The sequence below is a fragment of the Phacochoerus africanus genome, chromosome 2, assembly GCF_016906955.1.
Source record: "Phacochoerus africanus isolate WHEZ1 chromosome 2, ROS_Pafr_v1, whole genome shotgun sequence".
In the NCBI taxonomy this organism is placed as follows: Eukaryota; Metazoa; Chordata; class Mammalia; order Artiodactyla; family Suidae; genus Phacochoerus; species Phacochoerus africanus.
In genome coordinates this window covers 105,173,577-105,193,100 of record NC_062545.1, presented here as the reverse complement: position 1 = coordinate 105,193,100, position 19,524 = coordinate 105,173,577, and positions in this window count along the sequence as shown.

Genomic DNA, 19,524 nt, shown 5'->3' with positions numbered 1-19,524 from the left:
TATCTCCCCTCTTTTGACAATAGCGTCTTAACAGGTGTGAGGTAGTGTGTTATTGTAGTTTTGATTTGCATGTCCCTGATGACTAGCAATGTTGAGCATCTTTTCATGTACATGTTGGCTGTTATATGACTTCTTTGGGAAAATGTCTATTTGGGTTCTCTGCCCATTATTTTATTGGATTATTTGTAGGGCTTGCTCTTTCTTTCTTTCTTTCTTTCTTTCTTTCTTTCTTTCTTTCTTTCTTTCTTTCTTTCTTTCTTTCTTTCTTTCTTTCTTTCTTCCTTCCTTCCTTCCTTCCTTCCTTCCTTCCTTCCTTCCTTCCTTCCTTCCTTCTTTCTTCCTGGCATTGAGTTGTATAAATTATTTGTGTGTTTTGGCTGTTAACCCTTTTTCTGATATGTGGTGTGAAAATATTTGCTTCTTTCCACATGGTGCCTTTTTGTTGTATTGATGTTTCCTTTGCTGAACAGGTGTTTAGTTTTTTAAAATGTTTGCTGTTGTTGCCTTTGCTTTTGGTGTCAAAATCAACATTACTGCCAAATTGATGTCAAGGAGTTTACTGCCTGTATTTTCTTCTAGGAGTTTTAAAATTTCAGGCCTTAAAGTGAAGCCCTTATTCCATTTTGAGTTGTTGTCTGTGTATAGTGTAAGATAGGGCTCCAGTTTTATTTTTTTGCATGTGGCAGTCCAGTTTTCCCAAAACCCTTTATGGAAGAGAACCAGTTAACAGCAGCTACAATATCTGCTCTCCATTTACCCTTCTCTTTTTCTTTTGTGATTCCAGACACTTTGTGGAAGAGATTTTTAAAAAATATGTAATTGTCTATTTCATTTAAAATCCACTTTCGGGAATTCCTGCTGTGGCATAATGGGTTAAGAACCTAACTTCAGCAGCTCCGGTCACTGCAGAGGTGCAGGTTTGATCCCTGGCCTGGCATAGTAGGTTAAAGGATCCAGCATTGCTGTAGCTTTGGCTTGGATTCAATCCCTGACCCAGGAACTTCCATATGTCCCCGGTGTAGCCTTAAAAAAAAATCAATTTTTGATTACTGGTAGTTCTTAAATTCATTCATAGTAATTCATCAAGGAGAAGTCATTACTGTCTTTGACCCCTTCTTTACTGCCCTTATCACCAGCCCCACTGCAAATGACTGCAAACTTCAACACTCCATTCAGAGAAGAATTTTATCAACACAGTGGCACTAGTGATCTCAAAACATTAGGAACGTGTAAAATATTCATGTGCCTTCTCAAAAAATTGGTAACCCCAAGCTGTTGAGTGACTGAAAAAAAATTATTTCTTTTCCTTTTCTTTTTGTGGCTTTTTAGGGCCGCAACTGCAGAGTATGAAAGTTCCCAGACTAAGGGTCAAATTGGAGCTACCGTTGTCTGGCCTACACCACAGCCACAGCAATGCAGGACCCAAGCTGCATCTATGACCACCACAGCTCACGGAGGGCAATGCCAGATCTTTAATCCATTGAACGAGGCCAGGAATTGAACCCTCATCCTCATGGATACTAGACAGGTTTGTTTCTGCCAAGTCACAACAGAAACTTTTTTTTTTGAGTATAGTTGATTTAGAATATTATATTAATTTCAGGTACACAAAATAGTGATTTGATACTTTATTATAGATTATGCATCACACAAAGTTGCTATAATATCATTGTATGCCCTGTGCTGTACAGTACATCCTTGTGACATTTATTGTATAGCTTTTAGTTTGTACCTTGTAAACTCCTTCATCTAGTTCACCCATCCCCCACCTCCCTCTCCTCTCCTCTGATGGATTCTAGCTGATCTCTAGATTTGTAAGCATGTTTTTGTTTCATTTTATTTGTTTATTTTGTTTTTTTGATTCCTACTTTCAGTTTCTGAGTAAAGAGTTGAAAAGGGAGTTCCAGCTGTGGCTCAGCAGAAATGAATCTGACTAGTATCCATGAAGACACGAGTTTAATCCCTGGCCTCACTCAGTGGGTTAAGAATCCAGTGTTTCTGTGAGCTGTGGTGTAGGTTGCAGATTCAGCCTGGATCTGGCAATTTTCCATGGCTGTAGTGTAGACCAGCGGCTGTAGCTCTGATTAGACTCCTAAATCCCAGGCTACTCATCTGAAGACAAATATTCTCTGAGATTTGCAGAGTAAAGCAATATAAATTAACACTTTTTTTTCTGTAAGACAGAGAGAAAATGATGACTTTTCAAGCTCTCAGTCAATGAGTAAAACCTTGTGACTGCAATAAAGTACAGTGCCTAAATTGAAGATTTTTATGGAGTATTTTAATAAATTAGAATTGATTTTTTTGATGTGTATATGAAACAGAAAGACCAGTTAAATTATAATATGAAAGCAATGAGATTCAAATTAAATGGAGGAACACATAACATTTCTTAAACCATATGCTTCTTTGTAGTGTTATATGTTCCTAAATGTATCAAAATATGATAGTAAAAATAATAATGCACATGGTCAAAATTGACTTAATTCAGTATTCTCTTTAGGAATCATAAATATCATTTACTAAGTAGCTCAGGAAATTTAAAATAGAAGTTCAGAAAAGTTTAGCTTCTTTTTTTTAAAAAAAGCCAACACCAACACTTTTTTATTTTTAGTATCATGTGGCAAGCAATATGCCTGTATGGCCAAGCCAGTGATGTCAAGATAAATGTCAGGGTTGTCTTTGAGACAGAAATTTGAGAACCAAGAGAACTAAGTAGAAGCCAATCACTGTCTACATGCTAAAACTGATTTTCTGGAATAAGTACCAGGGCGAGATCTGCAAAACAAATGAGGAAAGTTGTTTTATGGGCCCAATGGGGCAGTGGTTAGAATTTATGGTGTCAGTTCATTCAACCCTTCTCAGTTGGGTGTTTTTGTTCCATTCCTCGTTCAAACCCCCCAGTCAACTGAAGTCCTGCCCAGATCATGCAGCCAGGAAGGACTGCACTATGACATTCCTGGACCCTTCTTCCACCAAAAACATGTTAAAAATTGTATTTCATGAGTGCATCTTCTAACTATGTTTTCATAGATTCTGTGTTCATCTATTTGGCATCCATTTATCATAGAACCAACATTATATTAACTATATTTTCTGTATTCTTTTCTTTCTTTTTTTTTTTGGCCACCCTATGGATGCTTAACCCACTGTGCTGGGCTTGGGATTGAACCTGCATCCCAGCTTTCCAAAGATGTTGCCAATCCTTTTGCTCCACAGCAGGAACTCCTTTTCTATATTCTTGATGCTTTGGCATTTGTGAGCCTTTCAGACCCAGGGGAGACTGCTCTTCTGAGGATTCCTGAAAATAATAACCTTCCCAGAGAGCATGCGTTTCAACTGCAAACCAACCAATTCTGAGTCTATACACCCAACTCCCTCCTTATCTAACACTTGTATGCAAAGACAATATTTCCTCCATCCAAAATCATCTGAGCACCAGGTCTCAGGCAGCCAGAGACCGGTCTTATGGCCCAAAGCCTGTACAAATTATTCACACATGCCAATCCTAAACCTTTCGCCCTGGTCTGACTTGCCTATCTCATATAACCCCCCTAAAAGGCTCTAGCCTACACTTTCACCTTGCTCCTTTCTGCTTCCTTTCCAACACTGATGCCTTCTCCTATGAATCTGCATGACACACATTGAACCCTCTCTGGGACCTTGAGTATAATCAACTTCTTCCAAGCCTCATTCCCATTTCCTTCTGAGGCCATGCTGCCTTTATACCATATTCAACATTTACATTCATAGAATGCTGAGTTGGCATAAAGGTAAATGTATTGATATTAAATATTAAAAATTGTATAAGCAATATAATTTTTTCTAATTTTAAAATATATATTTTTTTAATTTAGTAGGCTTCTAAGAGTATCATGTACTCTTAACACTGGTTCTATAATGCCTTGTAGATAAGTTGGCCCTGCAGGGTCTGCCTGCCTTTTTTGGCTGACAACCTTGTAAGCTCCTGAAAAACTGAGTAAGAAATAGACAATGGTGGAGTTCCCACTATGGCACAGTGGGTTAGGGTACGGTGTTGTCTCTGAGGCAGAACAAGTTTGATCCTTGGCCTTGCCCAGTGAGTTAAAGATATGGCGTTGCTGCAGCTTTGGTATGGGCCACAGCTGCAACTTAGATCTGATCCTTGGCCCTGGGAACTTCCATATGCCATGGGTGTGGATAAAAAAAGGAAAAAAATATAATACTTTAAAAAGAAATAGACTATGGTCAGTCAACATATAATAAGTATAACTCTTACCCACAACCTCTGCAGCAACCATCACAGGAAGCCGGTCACAGCCTCTTCAGCAACCGGCCCAGAGCAGTCAAGACTTGGTCAATGGCCATCAGCTTCCTTATTTTTTTGTGCTTGTTTCTAATTCCAAACCAACCAGAGTAAGCTAAATATGTTCTCCAACCAATCACATAAAAGGTCCCACCTCAGGTTAGCCTGTTTCCAACAACTACAGCACTGCCATGCCAATGATCTCAATCACAGTATAATTAAAACCTTCTCTTTTTTCCACTGTAAAGCTTCCCCCCTGCCATGCCTGCCTTTGAGTTTCTGTCAAACACAAGTGACGATGACAAACTCTCGTTATAGCAAGCCTTGAATAAATAGCCTCTGTTTGTTCTCCTTTGGTGGACTCTGTTTATCTCCACGTATCCTACTTTTCTTGCAGTTTTTAGTTAGGACGGCTTCCTTCTCACTAAAGGCCACCTGTCCTGCATATCTTCTAAGGGAAAGGTTCATTGAGCTTTCCAAGATAACAAACAGAAAAGCAGAAAAGTTAATCCAGGCACATATAAAAATATGAGTCATAAAAGCCTTTGCCATTTTCTCAGATAGGATGTTTACACTGAAACCAGAAAGTTTTGAATCTCACTTTCCAAATGTTTTCTGTATCCCAAGGAAATAAGAATAAGAGGATAAAGTTAAACATAGGTCGGCAATAGCAGCACCAGCATCACCCAGTGTTGGAAATGCACATTTCGGGGGGCCCATCCTAGCTTTACTCTGAGTGATCCTGAACTATTGCTCTAAACAATGCTACCCTGGATGAGTTCTTGTAATTTTCTGAATCTTACTACTTCATATATAAAATGTAGTTATGAATTCCTTGCTTCCAATTTTAAAAGGTTGTTCTGAGGATCAAGTTATTAATGTACTTGAAAAAAATTTTTTTAAATATGCTTTCCCTGAAGGAAGAAAGATGAATTCTGCTATATAAAACTTGAAAGGTCCTTAATAGAGGAGTTGCTAACTTTAGACAAGCAATTCAAGATGGGTAGCAATCAAATAAGAAAAATGAAGAAGAAATTCTAAGCCAGGAGAATAGAGATTGTCTCTTACTCTGCTTCTTTCAGAGCCCCACTTAACACAGCTGATTCTGAGTTGTGTAGGACAGTGATATGAAATTTAGTCTTGGAACCTATGACTGGATGAGTCACTTACACATAACACTTATTTTGTCCTGCATTTAATAGCTATGCTTCAATGATCAAGTTCCTTATCCTGTCTGAGACTTAGTTTCATATCTGCTTAATAAGAATGGGAGTGAAAATATTTACCTTGCAGTGTGATTATAAGCAGTAAGTACAATCACGTATACAACACATCTTTCCCAAGAAATATTAACTGGAAAGGTAATAAGATATTCAAAACGTATTTTCCTACTCCACTGATCTACCACGATTTGAGAACTATAATATAACTTAATATCCTTTTAGAGAGTATTCTGGAAATATTCTCTAATAGTTGAGTACTGCACCAATAATTGGTCCTTGGGTTTATTACTCTGTATCATCTGCCATTTTCCTCTCCTCTTTTAGGTTTCTTGGTCTTTGATAAATGTCCATGCTAAAAAGTATCAACGTCAGGCTGTTATTGTTGTTTCTGCTGATGTCTGCATGGGAGATGTTGACACCAAGACTAAGGACGAAGGATCTGTCCAAAGGCACTGATTCCTAATGTGAGGGTTCTTGTATATGGTCACCCTCCTAAGACTGTTGCTCTAGTGACACCTTCCTTATTATGATCAGTGTTACTCTTGCTGATTTCTCATATCCAAAATGTTCTGTGGAGACTATAGGAAAACTAGCTTTTATTTCTTCTTCACTATTTTATTGAAAATCCCTAAACCTTTTATTAGGTCCTAAAGCTATGGGATAGTTTGATTGATAACTCAGTGCTATTTTTAAAAAGTCATGCCATCTCATCAGTGCTGCCCAATCATCCTTGAATCAAATTCTTGTTTGCTGGGAGAAACTTTCATCCTTAATGTAACTGTCTCCTTAGGGATTGTATCTCACTAGTTCTCTGAGCATATGCAGAAGTACCTGAGTCCTAAACATAGATTACAATTGAGTTGACTCCTCTGATACTTGTGTTCACAGGAACAAACATGTATGTGCAGGCATTTTGAAAGCGTATGGTGGTATAAGAACAATATAGGAATAATCTGTCATTATTATAACCTTGGTGTGGTGGCCAGACTTTAAGGTGGTCCGCATTATCTTCACTTCCTGGTGCTCATGCTCTTGTGTAAGTCTCTCCTCTGTGACAGTAGAGTATCAAAGTTGATGGGATGACATTCCCATGGTTGTTTCATTATATAAGACTCTTTCTTGCTAGAAGACCTGCTAGATAAGTCTCCCTTCACTAGCTTTGTCATGAGGTGAGTGGTCAGCTTAGAGATGCCTTTGTAATAAAGGGCTGTAGATTCCTCTATAAACTGAAAGAGACTCCCATAAGAAATTGAGGTCCTGAGTCCTTTGGATTCAAGGAAGTGAATTCTGGCAGAAACCTAAGGAAGTTTAGAACTAGATCATTTCCTGGTTGAGTCTCTGATGAGACTGTAGCCACAGCAGATGCCTGAATTGTAGCAGAGTGAGTTCCTCAAGCAGAGGACTCAGCTAAGCCATATCCAGGTGCCTGACATACAGAAACTGTGAGATCATAAATATTTGTTTGTTTTTTGTTTTTTTGAACTGTTTTAAAGTTTTACTGAAGTATAGTTGATTTACAATATTGTTATTTCTACTGTACAACAAAGTGATTGTTATGCATGTACACCTATCCATACTTTTTCAGATTTTTTTCTCATATAAGTTATCACAGAATATTGGGTAGAGTTCTCTATGCTATACAGCGGGTCCCCGTTGGCCAGTCATTCCATATACTACACTGTACATGTGCCAGTCTCAAACCCCCAGGCCATCCCTGTGCCCTCCTCCACCTGTCCCCTTTGGTAACTATAAAAGTTTTCAAAGTCTGTGAGTTTGTTTCCGTTCTGCAAATAAGTTCATTTGCATCCTTTTTCAGACTCCACTTATAAATGATATCATATAATGTTTATCTTTCACTGTCTACCTTCACTTAGTATGATAATCTCTAGGTTCACCCATGTTGCTACAAGTGGCATTTTATTTGTTGTTATGGCTGAGTAATATTCCATTGTGTGTGTATATATATATATATATATATATATATATATATATACATACATATATATATATATATATATATATATATATACATGTGCCACATCTTCTTTATCCATTCCTCTGTAAATGTGTGTTGTCTTAAATTGCCAATTTTAATTTATTGTGCAGCAATAGAAACCTAATACACCAGGTTAAAGGAACAAAATAGATGAGATCCCATAATACCTTTTTTAACCTAGATAAAATTTGCTCTACCTGATTTTTTTATATGTATCAGTAATGGCTCTGTCCATAATTAAGTTATGGCTATGGAGCAGTATAGTTTGCTTTATTGCTATTTCCATTATGAAACAATTAACAGTTTATTCCTAATGGAATTATAATGATATATTCTAAGGCATATGACTCTCATAATAAAGGTTTAAGAACTTCCAGTTAAATGTGATTAGGTGAACATATGTTTTTATGTCTGCTTACTCAAGAAACTCACTAAAATAATAATCCTAAAAAACAGGCAGAAATCCAAAATGAGCTAAAAATGGAAAAAGTGACAATACTAGATGAAATATTCCAATAAAACTTTTGGTATGGGGAATGCACATTTTTAAGTAACAAGGAATTGACATAAGAGATTGAAGAAAGTTTACGTCTAACTGCCTAAGGGACACTAGAAAATGTGAAGAATTCAACATAGCAGTGACCTCTAAACATGGGAATATAGGATAGGGCTAAAAATAGAGGTTCTAGGTTCCAATAAGGAGCCAGTAAATGCTTGGATGCCCTCATTTTACTCAGACAACTAACCCTTTCCTGTGTAAATAGAACTAAAAGTTTTCTTTATACAAACATTGTACTTGGGGGTTCCGGACTTGCAGTAGATATAAAACATAATATAACAGCAGTTAGACGTTGATACATGGGATTTTAGAACTTGTCCCTATCCCCCAGCTTACTTCAACTCAGCTCCTGGAGCACAATAGAGAGTGACTCAGAAAACTTTTACTTTCAAAAGAAAAGTCCTAAGGACCTTGACATTTTGAGGATTTAGTAATGAAAGATTCCAGCCAGATGATTTATCTGAGAATAGGCCCCTGCTTCCACACTCACATATATGGAATTTCCAATCAGGTTTTTTGTTTGTTGGTTTGTCTGTTTGTTTCCCTTGGGATCACACCCGTGGCATATGGAAGTTCCCAGGCTAGGGGAATAGGAACTACAATTGCAGGCCTTCGCCATAGCCATAGCAATGTAGGATTGGAGCTGCTGTGTCTGCGACCTACAGCTCATGGCAATGCTGGATCCTTAACCCACTGAGTGAGGCCAGGGATTGAACCTTCGTCATCATGTTCATGGATACCAGTCAGGTTCTTACCACTGAGTCTTAATGGGAACTCCCCCCAATCAGGTTTTTAATGCATCAAATTTTAATATAGATTCAGAGTTTTCCTGTTTCTAGTAATGATGCACTAATTTAAAAATAAGTCTTTCACTAAGAACAACTACAAAAGCTGGGCAAAAAAGCTTTAAAAATTCTATTTGAGGGAGTTCCCCTTGTGGCTCAGCAAAAACGAATCTGACTAGTATCCATGAGTATGCGGGTTTGATCCCTAGCCTTGCTCATTGGGTCAAGGATCCAACATTGCCATGCGGTGCAGCTTAGGTTGTAGTTGTGACTTGGATCTGGCAGTTGCTGTGGCTGTGGCATAGGCTGGCAGCTGTAGTTCCGATACAACACCTAGCCTGGGAACTTCCATATGCCTCTGGTGCAGCTGTAAAAAGCAAACAAAACAAAACAAAACAAAAAACCCACACAACTATTTGAATAAATCATGGAGTCTTTAGATCATGAAAGTTATGGGTCCAATCTAAGGATGTTTTCAGGACTTTGGGGTCTGTTTCTTCTGGAATGGAGGTTGACAACTGTTTCCTATAAAGGTCCAAATAGTAAATATTTTTGGCATGTGTTCTGTATGGTCAGTGCTTCAAATAATCAACTCTGCTGTTGCAGCATACAAACAGCATAGACATATGTAAATGAATGGGTATGGTTATGTGTCAATAAAATCTCATTTTCAAATTCAGATTTCACTTATGGGCCAAATAATTTGATTCTTGCTCTAAAAACATTTGTGAATTATGAAATAAGTGCTTAAAAAGAAAAAAAAGAGCTTTCAACATACTCATAATGCTAGAGGGACAACATTTAAAGACCCACAAAGAAGGACCCTTCATGGTAAATTTGTGAAGCTTTGAGTTTGGACTCTAAAGGGCTGCACCTTAAAAATAGGGATAAGCCAGAAATAGACCCTCCTCAAATAGACTACATCTTGGCTTCAAATTGTCTTATCCCTAATTGGGTTAAGTTGACCTGTCATTGCTAATACCACTAGCCTAGCCTTCTTGAAGCAGCATAAATTCTATTAGGAGGATAATATGATAATTCATAGCCTCAAATTAATATTGTATTTTTTATAGGTTAAGCTTCCTGAATTATAGGAAGAAACAAAATTAAATGGTGCAAAACCAAAGGAAACCAGTGACAATAGAAATAGACCTACAGAGAATATGATAATGGAATAATGAAAAATCAATCTTAAAATACATCCCAGAAAATATATGTTGCAGAAAATAAAATACAGATTGAGAATTTACTCTGAGAACGGGAAGTTGGAAAAAATAAATAAAATGCTAGAACTTAAAAATAAAACCACTGAAATCGAGAACTCAAAGAATGAACTTAACAATAGAATATATACAACTGAAGAAATGAGTTAAATTCAGGTACAACTGATGGACTGTAGACATAAATGCTTATGAAATAATATGACATAGAAAAAAGGTCTAACACATGGGTAAGAGGAGTTCTGGAAGAAAAAGAGAGGGGAATAAAAAGCAGACGTGTTATTTTAAGTGATGATGGCTAAAAATGCTCCCAAGCTGACAAAATTACATCAGACCACACATTTCAGAATCACTGAATAATCTGAGAGTTTAAAAGCAAAAATAAAATAAGACAAAAGCTTACAAAAATGATAATAAATTTGAGGTCTAAATGCAGTTGAGCAAAAAAAAAGAAGCTTATTTTAAATGAAATAGCAATAGCACTAATAGTTACTTCTCAAAATAAACAATGCAAGCTTGAAGACAATAGAACAATATTTTCAAAGTGCTAAAAAAATTCTAACTTAAAATGCTGTGTTGAGAAAATATATTATTCTAATCAAGGAGTCAGCAAACTATGATTCAAAGGCAAAATTCAGCTTATTGTTTGTTTTTGTAAACTAAATGGTTGTGTTTGGAACAGACAGTCGTAATCATTCATTTCATGTTATAAAGGGAGAGTTGAATAGATTGGATATTATGACTCAAAAACCTAAAAAAATACTCTACAGTCAAAGATCGACATTTTTTTTTTCTAAAATAAGGATGAGATGAGGGTTTATTAGTTAAAACAAAAATTAAGAGAATTTTTCACCTATAAATCTGTTTAAAAAGAAGTTTCAAGATTATAGCAGAATAAGAAAAGTGAGCAGTAGAAAAAGTAAATAAATTATAATGGTAAATATCGATATAAAATCATAATATTTTATGTGTTTAAAATGTGTTTACAGCTAATGTTCACTACACTAAAAACAAATAATTCAAGATGGAGATATTTAGAGTTAAATGTTCTAACATCTCTTCATTGTTTGGTAAGTAGCAAAAATACCAATTTATATCACACTTAATACATCAAAATTGCATTGACAAATCTAGAGAAAACATTGAAAATTAGTTTAAAAAAAACCCCATTACTATCAAACTAATAGTAATGGTAGGAAAAAAGTAAAATAAGGCAGAAGTCAACCCCAAGAGGGAGGGAGAAAAAAAGAGAGAGCAAAAGACTATATAATTACCAAGAAAGTGGGAAGCAAGTAGTAAGATAGAATTCTTAATCCCAAATATATCTTTAACTATGTTACATTGCAACTGAATAGAATAAGTACCCCTTTTAAAAGTTTGAGAGTTAGACAAGACTAAAAAATTTTTTTAAAACACAACTACATTTTGACAGTAACCCACACTTTAAAAATAAGCATACAGACATATAGATAAGTGCATGATAAAAATTATACCATACAAACGCTATCTAAAATAAAGCTGCAGCTATATGAATATCAGACCAAGCAGACTTGAAGGCAAAAACATTTGAAGTATAATGATAACAGGTTTATTCCACCAGGGGATTAAACTCCACTAAAAAATAAATAAAAAACTAAGAGAAGAAATACTGGGAAATTTTAACTCATCTTCATCAGTACATGCAAGAGCAAATGAAAAAATAACTCCTAATAGTATAAATTTGAACATCATTGACAGACTGGGTCCAACTGACATATACAGAACAACACACGCAGTAATTGCAGAATATACATTCACCTTAAGTACATGAGGAGCATTTACCATGTATGACTGTATGTTGGGCTATGTTGACCATCTCTACAAGTTTCAAAGGGAGAAAACCATACAAAATATATTTTTTGAAAACAGAAGAATTAAGGTGGGAATTGATAACAAGATAACTATAAAATTCCATAACTTTAGAATTTAAGAAGTTTAATTCTAGATCATTCATAAGTGAATGAATAATTAAAAATGTGAATTAGAAAATATTTGTATTGAATTTTAATGAAAATACTACATTGAAAATTGCAGGATGTTAGGAGTTCCCTTCGTAGCTCAGTGGTTAACAAACCTGACTAGGATCCATGAGGATGCAGGTTTGATCCCTGGCCTAGCTCAGTGAGTTAAGAATCCAGCATTGCTCTGATTCGACCCCTAGCCTGGGAACCTCCATATGCTGCAAGTGTGGCCCTAAAAAGCAAACAAACAAACAAAAAAGTAAAAAGAAAATTGTAGGATGTAGAAAAAAGCCAAGCATAGAGGGAATTCACAGTGTAAATTAAGCTAATAAAAAAAGGAAAAACTAGAGATCAATGACCTAATTTTTCAACTCAGTAAGTTAGAAAAATGACAGAAATAATATAAATAAGTGATGTTAGTAAGATAGAAAACAAACCTATAATAAACAAGACTGAAAATTAATCCTTGGGGGGAAAAAAGCCAAAATAATAATACCCATAAAGCTTTGGTGAGAGGAAAAAGATAAAAACAAAAAATCAATAGCACAAATGAAAAAGATTATATAATACCAATCCTATGAACATTAAAAATAATAAAATATTTTTTGATAAATTTTAAAAGAAGATATGGACAATTAAAAAAAAACACAACTTGCTCAAACTGAAACTAGAAAAATAAAAATTTATGTAATGTTTTAGTTGTTAAATAAATTGAATTTATAGTTTAAAAACTTAGCATAGAATAGCTTCATCATTAATGTCCAATACTCTTCCAGGAAATAGAAAAAAAGGGGGAGGGCATAATTCCCAATTCATTTAACCTAGTAAAATTATGGATGTAGGACTTGGAAAAATATTTCACAAAAGAGATCAAAATGGCTATTAAATAAATACAGTAACAAGGTCTCAAATCACCAATAATAAAAATGTAAAATCCAAAATGATATGAGGATGTAGAAAATTTAGAACTCTTACAAATAGCTTGTAAAAGCACAACTTTGAAAAATTCTCAGGCATTATTTACTGAGGTTGAACCTTTGCATAGCCAATGAGCAATTACTTTTACTCTGGACATATACTACAGAAATGAATGCACAAACACACCAAGAGTTGTGTCTAAAAATGTCCCTATCTGTATTATTCATAATGCCTCCAAACTAGAAGCCAAGTGCATATCAGCAATAACCTTGAATACTTTTAAACAAATAAAGAACTGTAGTCATATGGTACAGTATAGATGAATACTATAAATGGAATGAAAGAATCTAGACAGAATACCACTGCGTGTGCATGATTCCATTATACACAGGTTTTGTTTTTGTTTGTTTTTTAATTAAAAGTAATCAGTGGTATCAAAAACTAGTGATAACCTCTGGAAAGGAAGGAAAGGTATAGTGGTTGAAAACAGGTATAGAGAAGCTTCGGTGGTGCTGGCAATTTCTTGACCTTCACAATGGTTACACATAAGTGTTCCATTTATTGTAATAATTAATCTTTACATGCTTATGATTTGTGTACTTTCTCTCTGATGATATACTGCAATAAAGTATTTTAAGATTAAAAATTGTAAACAGAGAAAAATGATTATTAGACATTAGAGCAGATCTAATATAGAAGACATATCAAATCATATTGATAAGATAAAAGGAACAGAGCAGAGACAATGCAGTGAACAGAAGTAAATTTCAACAAAACTTAGTACATTAGGAAGCTAAGTGGTATTCACTACTTTTCACCAAGTCAAAGGTCTAGAAAGTGAACTTTCAAATACTGAAAAGATATTTTGCAACTTGAAAAGTCCCAGCAGGGGAATTCCTATTGTGGGTGAGTGGAAACAAATCTGACTAGTCTCCATGAAGATGAGAGTTCAATCTCTGGCCTTGCTCAGTGGGTTAAGGATGGCATTCCTGTGAGTTGTGGTGTTGGTCGTAGACATTGCTTTGATCCCCTGTTGCTGTGGCTGTTGCGTAGGCCAGTGGCTATAGCTCTGATTCGATGCTTAGCTTGGGAACTTCATTTCCATGGGTGTGGCCCCTAAAGAGCGAAAGAAAGAAAGGGAGGAAGGAAGGAAGAAAATTCCAAGCAGGAAACTAAAAAAAAAAAAAAGTGGAAGATAAGTTTGAGAAAATATTCAAAAAAAGAAGCTGAAGATAATGATAAAGATAAGCGATTTTTTTTCTGTGATAGCTAATATACAACTTGGACTTTTACTATTTTAATCTCTTATTTTGAGAATCTATGGTTTTTTCCTTCTTGTAAAGCAGAAAATGTGATATGGAAATACATAATTTTAAGTCACCGGATAAACACTATGGGAACTTGGGAAAGTCTTTACCAATTCAAAGTTCCTTATTGCAGCCTAGAGCACTGTTTTCTAAAATTTTCCAAGTATTGATTTTTAAATTTTACTCTTAATTTATCTGATATACTGAAATTTGTGACTACTCTGTGTTTACCCAATTAAAAAAACTGCAAAATCTATTTAAATTCATTTATAATTGTCGAAGAGTTTCTGATGAATTATTATTCCAAAAATATTTATGGTAGTAAGGCTTAAAGTTAGGAGCAAAAGTATAAAATATGATTCATGGCATCACTTCAAATATTAGGTGACATAGCATCATGTCTGGCATCTAATAAGTGTTAGCTATTATTAAGATTATCTTCATCATTATTTTATACTGATTTGAGCTGATATATTTCTATGTTAAAACAAAGAATTATTAGCAGTTTATCAGACAGAGGCTTATTTTGGTAACTGCTCAATTTCTGCTCTGCTTTTGCAAAAAATGAATATGGATTCAATAACCCATGTTACCCTTTTTGTAAATTACTACTAGTCTGAATAACTCAACTTAGAAATCACCTACTGAATTAAGGAAATCTTAAAATCTACTTTTATATTTATGATTAAGAGTTATATCAGAATAGTTCCTCTCTTTTTACTATTGCATTTAAACTAAATGCAATGCACTTGTAAAGCTGAGATTAAGCACGTTCAGTGAGAATCTTGAATACTAGTGATGTTATTTTGGAATTTTATGTGATTCACAGATCTCTAGAATAATTTTTCTGTTCTCTAATAGATATATAAAAGAATATACTTTAAATATGAGTAAGGTAATGCATCTGATATGAGAAGTGGTATGGTAGGTATTCTGCCAGGATCTTTGTGAATAATTTTAAAAGATTTCTCTTTCAAAGCCTTCGGGAACTGGGGGGAGGTAATAGAGGCTTAAACTGCAAACAGAGCTTTAAATTAATTATGAAGACAGATGCCTAGATGAGAGGATAATTTAACATGGAAATGGAGTTTTTGAGGTATCATCTTTTCTGGAAATTTAAATAATGTTATTCCAGAGGATGGTGATTTCTTTATCTGTTCCTCACACTCTAACCCAGCCTTTTGAGTCCTCTGAATACAAACCCAGCTCATTCACTGATATTCTGGATGCCATATCCTCTCCCATCTTTTTGGGCTAAGGACTGGTTCAAAGCTCTGGTTTCTGTTACTGGCTAAGGACATTGCTGGAGAATTTTTAGAACACATTCCTAGAATGCTTTAAGACCAAAGTCTGACAATTCCATGGTCAGCCAATATCTTAAGGTCTCTCTCACCCAGGAAGCCCCAGGCCAAGTTTTTGGTTTATTTGTTTTGTTTTCTTTCAATTTAAAAGGAAGCCTTCAGAAGAGGGAACACCCTTTTGTTGTCTAGATGAATGTAATTTTGCCACTTTGCCACCTGGTGGATTTCCACCGTAACTGCAGCCATTAGACAAATGTACTAGTGGACAGAGACAATTTCAACCAGAGACTTTGAAAGCGGAAGTCCTGTGATTTTGATGAAAGGGAGGCAGAGGTATAGTTATCTCTCCTTGCGCTGTCTACCTGCTTTCCTATATAAGAAACTTAACACCTAGGGAGAATCCTAATTAATGTTGACAGCATGCATTTTTGATTCCAAGAGACCTGAAGGAAATCTGAATCAGGCAGATGTTACCATATAACTGGGTGTTCTGTTGTTGTTGATGCATGCGTATGTATGTGTGTGTGTGTGTGTGTGCACGCCACGCACATAAAGGATATTTTTGCATGAAGAAAACCTATCTTGAGAAAGTGTTCTGGGGCAAATAAAATAATGAGCATAACCAGGAATATATCTTTATGGATCCAAAAATGAATATTCATGTCAAAATGCCTACTACATGAGCTACAACTCTTGAGATATTTAGTGAGACACAGACATTATCTATTTCTCAGCAGGGACTACTGAAAAAGCCTAAATTATGGTTAAAAAGGAAGCATAGCTAACCTGGGCCCCTGCCTTAGAAATTCATGAAGTAAGTGATCTTTCGTTTCATCTTATTAAATGCTGTGTAATATCATAGAGCCTACACCATTTGAATACAGTAAATTATACATCCCCATTATCTCCTGGTGTCTTATAATTTTAAGTTTCTGCTCATGGGGTTTAATGACTACATACAGAGTTAAAAATGCAGTATTGAGGTCTGGAATTCCTCTGGGCTTCTTCAGAATGGTTCCTTTTAACCTGTGAACAACCCCTTATTGCCACAGACCATCCATCAACACCACCTACAGTGGCTAAAGTTCTACCATTTTCAACTTAAAACATTTGGTTTGTCTGGGAGGAGGTAATGCGTGCCTGGGTATATGTGTGTCTTGGAGGCAGAGAAGGGACAGAAGAATACTGCAGGGAAGGAAGAGAGGAATATTAACCTTGCTCATTTACTCCTAAATCTGCTCATGAGTGGTTATGACTGTGAATTGGCCTGTGAGCATGAGATTGAGCATAATAAGCTCAAGTATTGGTACCTACATTGGCTACTATCAGTTTTTACATCTGAAAAATATTTTATGTCTGAATCACATTTCTCATAGTTGAGGTTTTGCTCCAAGAAATATATATATTTTCATTTGTTCAAGACAATAAGTTTACTAGGAAAAACTGATGAATATGTATGCTGGGTAGTACCCAGAATGTCTGATATTGCCTTCTAAGTTAATGCATTATTCCTTCCTACTGACTCCAGAGACATTTGTCTCCCATTTTCCAGAACAGTACTAAAGGCCCACAAGGATGAATGACATAGTGATTGAATCCAACAGCAAAACATCACATGTGATGTTTTTCCTTTTATTGAATGATATTTTTCCTTTTATTTTGCAACTTTGGCTTGTATTTCAAGATTCCTTTTTATTTTTCTGTGCTGTAGGACCTTGTATAATTTTGTCTGCTCAGCGCACCTGCTACCTTCTGAGATCAGCAGAGCATTTTTAAAGAAAATACTCCGTCTTTCCTACCCTCTACCTCTAACCCAACTGTGGTGAACAAAATGTTGCTCACTGTGTTCTTACAGCCTCCTTATTAGGCTGTAGTTGGTGGCAAAAGATAAACACTTGGCACAGTAGAACCAGTCCTTGCTGATGCATGGACTTTGGGCTTGGGAAGCAGAGAGAATGTAAATCAGTCCTCCTCCGATGATGACTGCTCTGGGAAGTTATGCTTGGGAACTGTCCATCACTGTATTCCCTAGCACTTAAAGGAAACCAGTTTGCAGTAGCACAACATGAGGCTGACCTGTCAAAAAAGCAGAATTTTTCAGGGTTTCAGTGAATCTTATGGTAAATAAGTTCCCTGCTGTTCCAATAGATCTCATACATGTCCTTCAGATATTTTTTTTCTTCTGTGTAACAGTTTAAGTTTATGTCACATGGAGCAGAAAGGCCCGATTGACATACAGATTCTCCCCAAGTGTGATGTGTCTCTATTCTAGCGGGGTTTTTTTTTTTTTTTTTTGGTTGTTGTTGTTGTTGTTTGACTTTTTAGGGCTGTTTCTGTGGCATATGGAAGTTCCCAGGCTAGGGGTCAAATTGCAGCTCAGCTGCCCACCACAGCCACAGCAATGCCAAATCCAAGCTGTATCTGCAACCTCTGCTGCAGCTCACGGCAAAGCCAGATCCTTAAGCCACTGAGTGGGGTCAGGGATCAAACACACATCCTCATGAATACTAGTCAGGTTCTAAACCCCCTGAGACATAATGGGAACTCAAATTCTAGCAGTTTTCTTACACACATACATTGCACAAAAGCCTCTGGAAGTCTGTGGTTTCTGACTATAGGTGTGTGATCCTCTTGTTTTCTCCTGAGAAGGTTAAAGAAGATGTAAGAAAGTTGGCATAAGAGTACAGGGAAAGCAGAAGGGAAATGGCTACATAAAACCGGTTTTGAGGACAATGGACAGGATAATTCCTCTTGGACTTCCCAGCCTAACTCTGCTATGATAATCAATTCCTATTGTCCATATAGAATCTCTTGCCTAAATCTACTTAAGAATGCAGCTTGTTTCTCAGAATGATTATATATATTCATTACCTTTAATTATTGATAGTTTATTTCTATTTGCTAAGTAGGTTTAAGCATAAACCTTACTAGGATTTGGCTTCTCATCTGATAGAAATGCCACTGAGCTCAGGGGGATCCAGAATAATTCCTTTTATTTGACATCTATGGTGGTATCAAAATATAGATTCACTGTGAACCTGTGCAAGGTTTTTGTTTGTATTAAAAGCAAATTCTGCCCAAATTCCTCACTTTAACATTTACTGCTAAATAGTGTAATCTCACTGTTACTGGTGACAACTCAATACCTTCCCAGAGAAAGACTGCATTAGATGAAAAGGGTAGTTGACCTTCTCAATGTAAACAAGTCAATTAGTGTCAAAGTATGTTCTTTAATTAGGAAAATGCAAGAAAGGGGTCCTGAGAGGCCTGTGCAATTGACCATTCCTGAGGGAATTGACCATTTCTAGGAATTTATAAGAAAGTCTCATTATAGAAACCATTGTAGAAACAAATGGAAACAGGTACATTTGAAACATTTTTCTCTACTTGCTCATGTTTCTCACCAGCTGTTTGACCACTTCTTCTAAGAGCCTCTTCAGGGAGCCCAAGGCTTGGAAAGGACATCAGACCTTGATGTCAGTAGATTCTTCACAGTGAAATTTCTTTCCCAACTCTTCTGATAGTTGGAGTCCATTTTTCTCCCTGAAACTCTTACCAAATTCAGGTTCAACTGCTTATCCCTCAAAAGCCAGTACTTAAGACGTAAGTGTGAATAGGAAAGGGAAGATTGCTTGATTCAAGAGACTGGTAAACTAAGGGGAAGATGGACTTGTGTCCAAAAGCAGCTCCCAGATGCTGATCAGGGGGCAAGAGCTTTCAAAATACAATTAATATTCAATTTCAGGGTCAATTTGCTCCCATTTTCTTGAGGCCAGTTCTTGGAATTGTGTAAGATGAAATTTATGTCATGGTTACAATCTGTAGTTAATTTATTTCGCCTGGTGGGATTTTTAGTATCTGCAAAATGTCTCAAGGGATATGGCTCAGAATATTATCTTCAGCCCCTGAGGAAGAACTAAATGTCCTTGA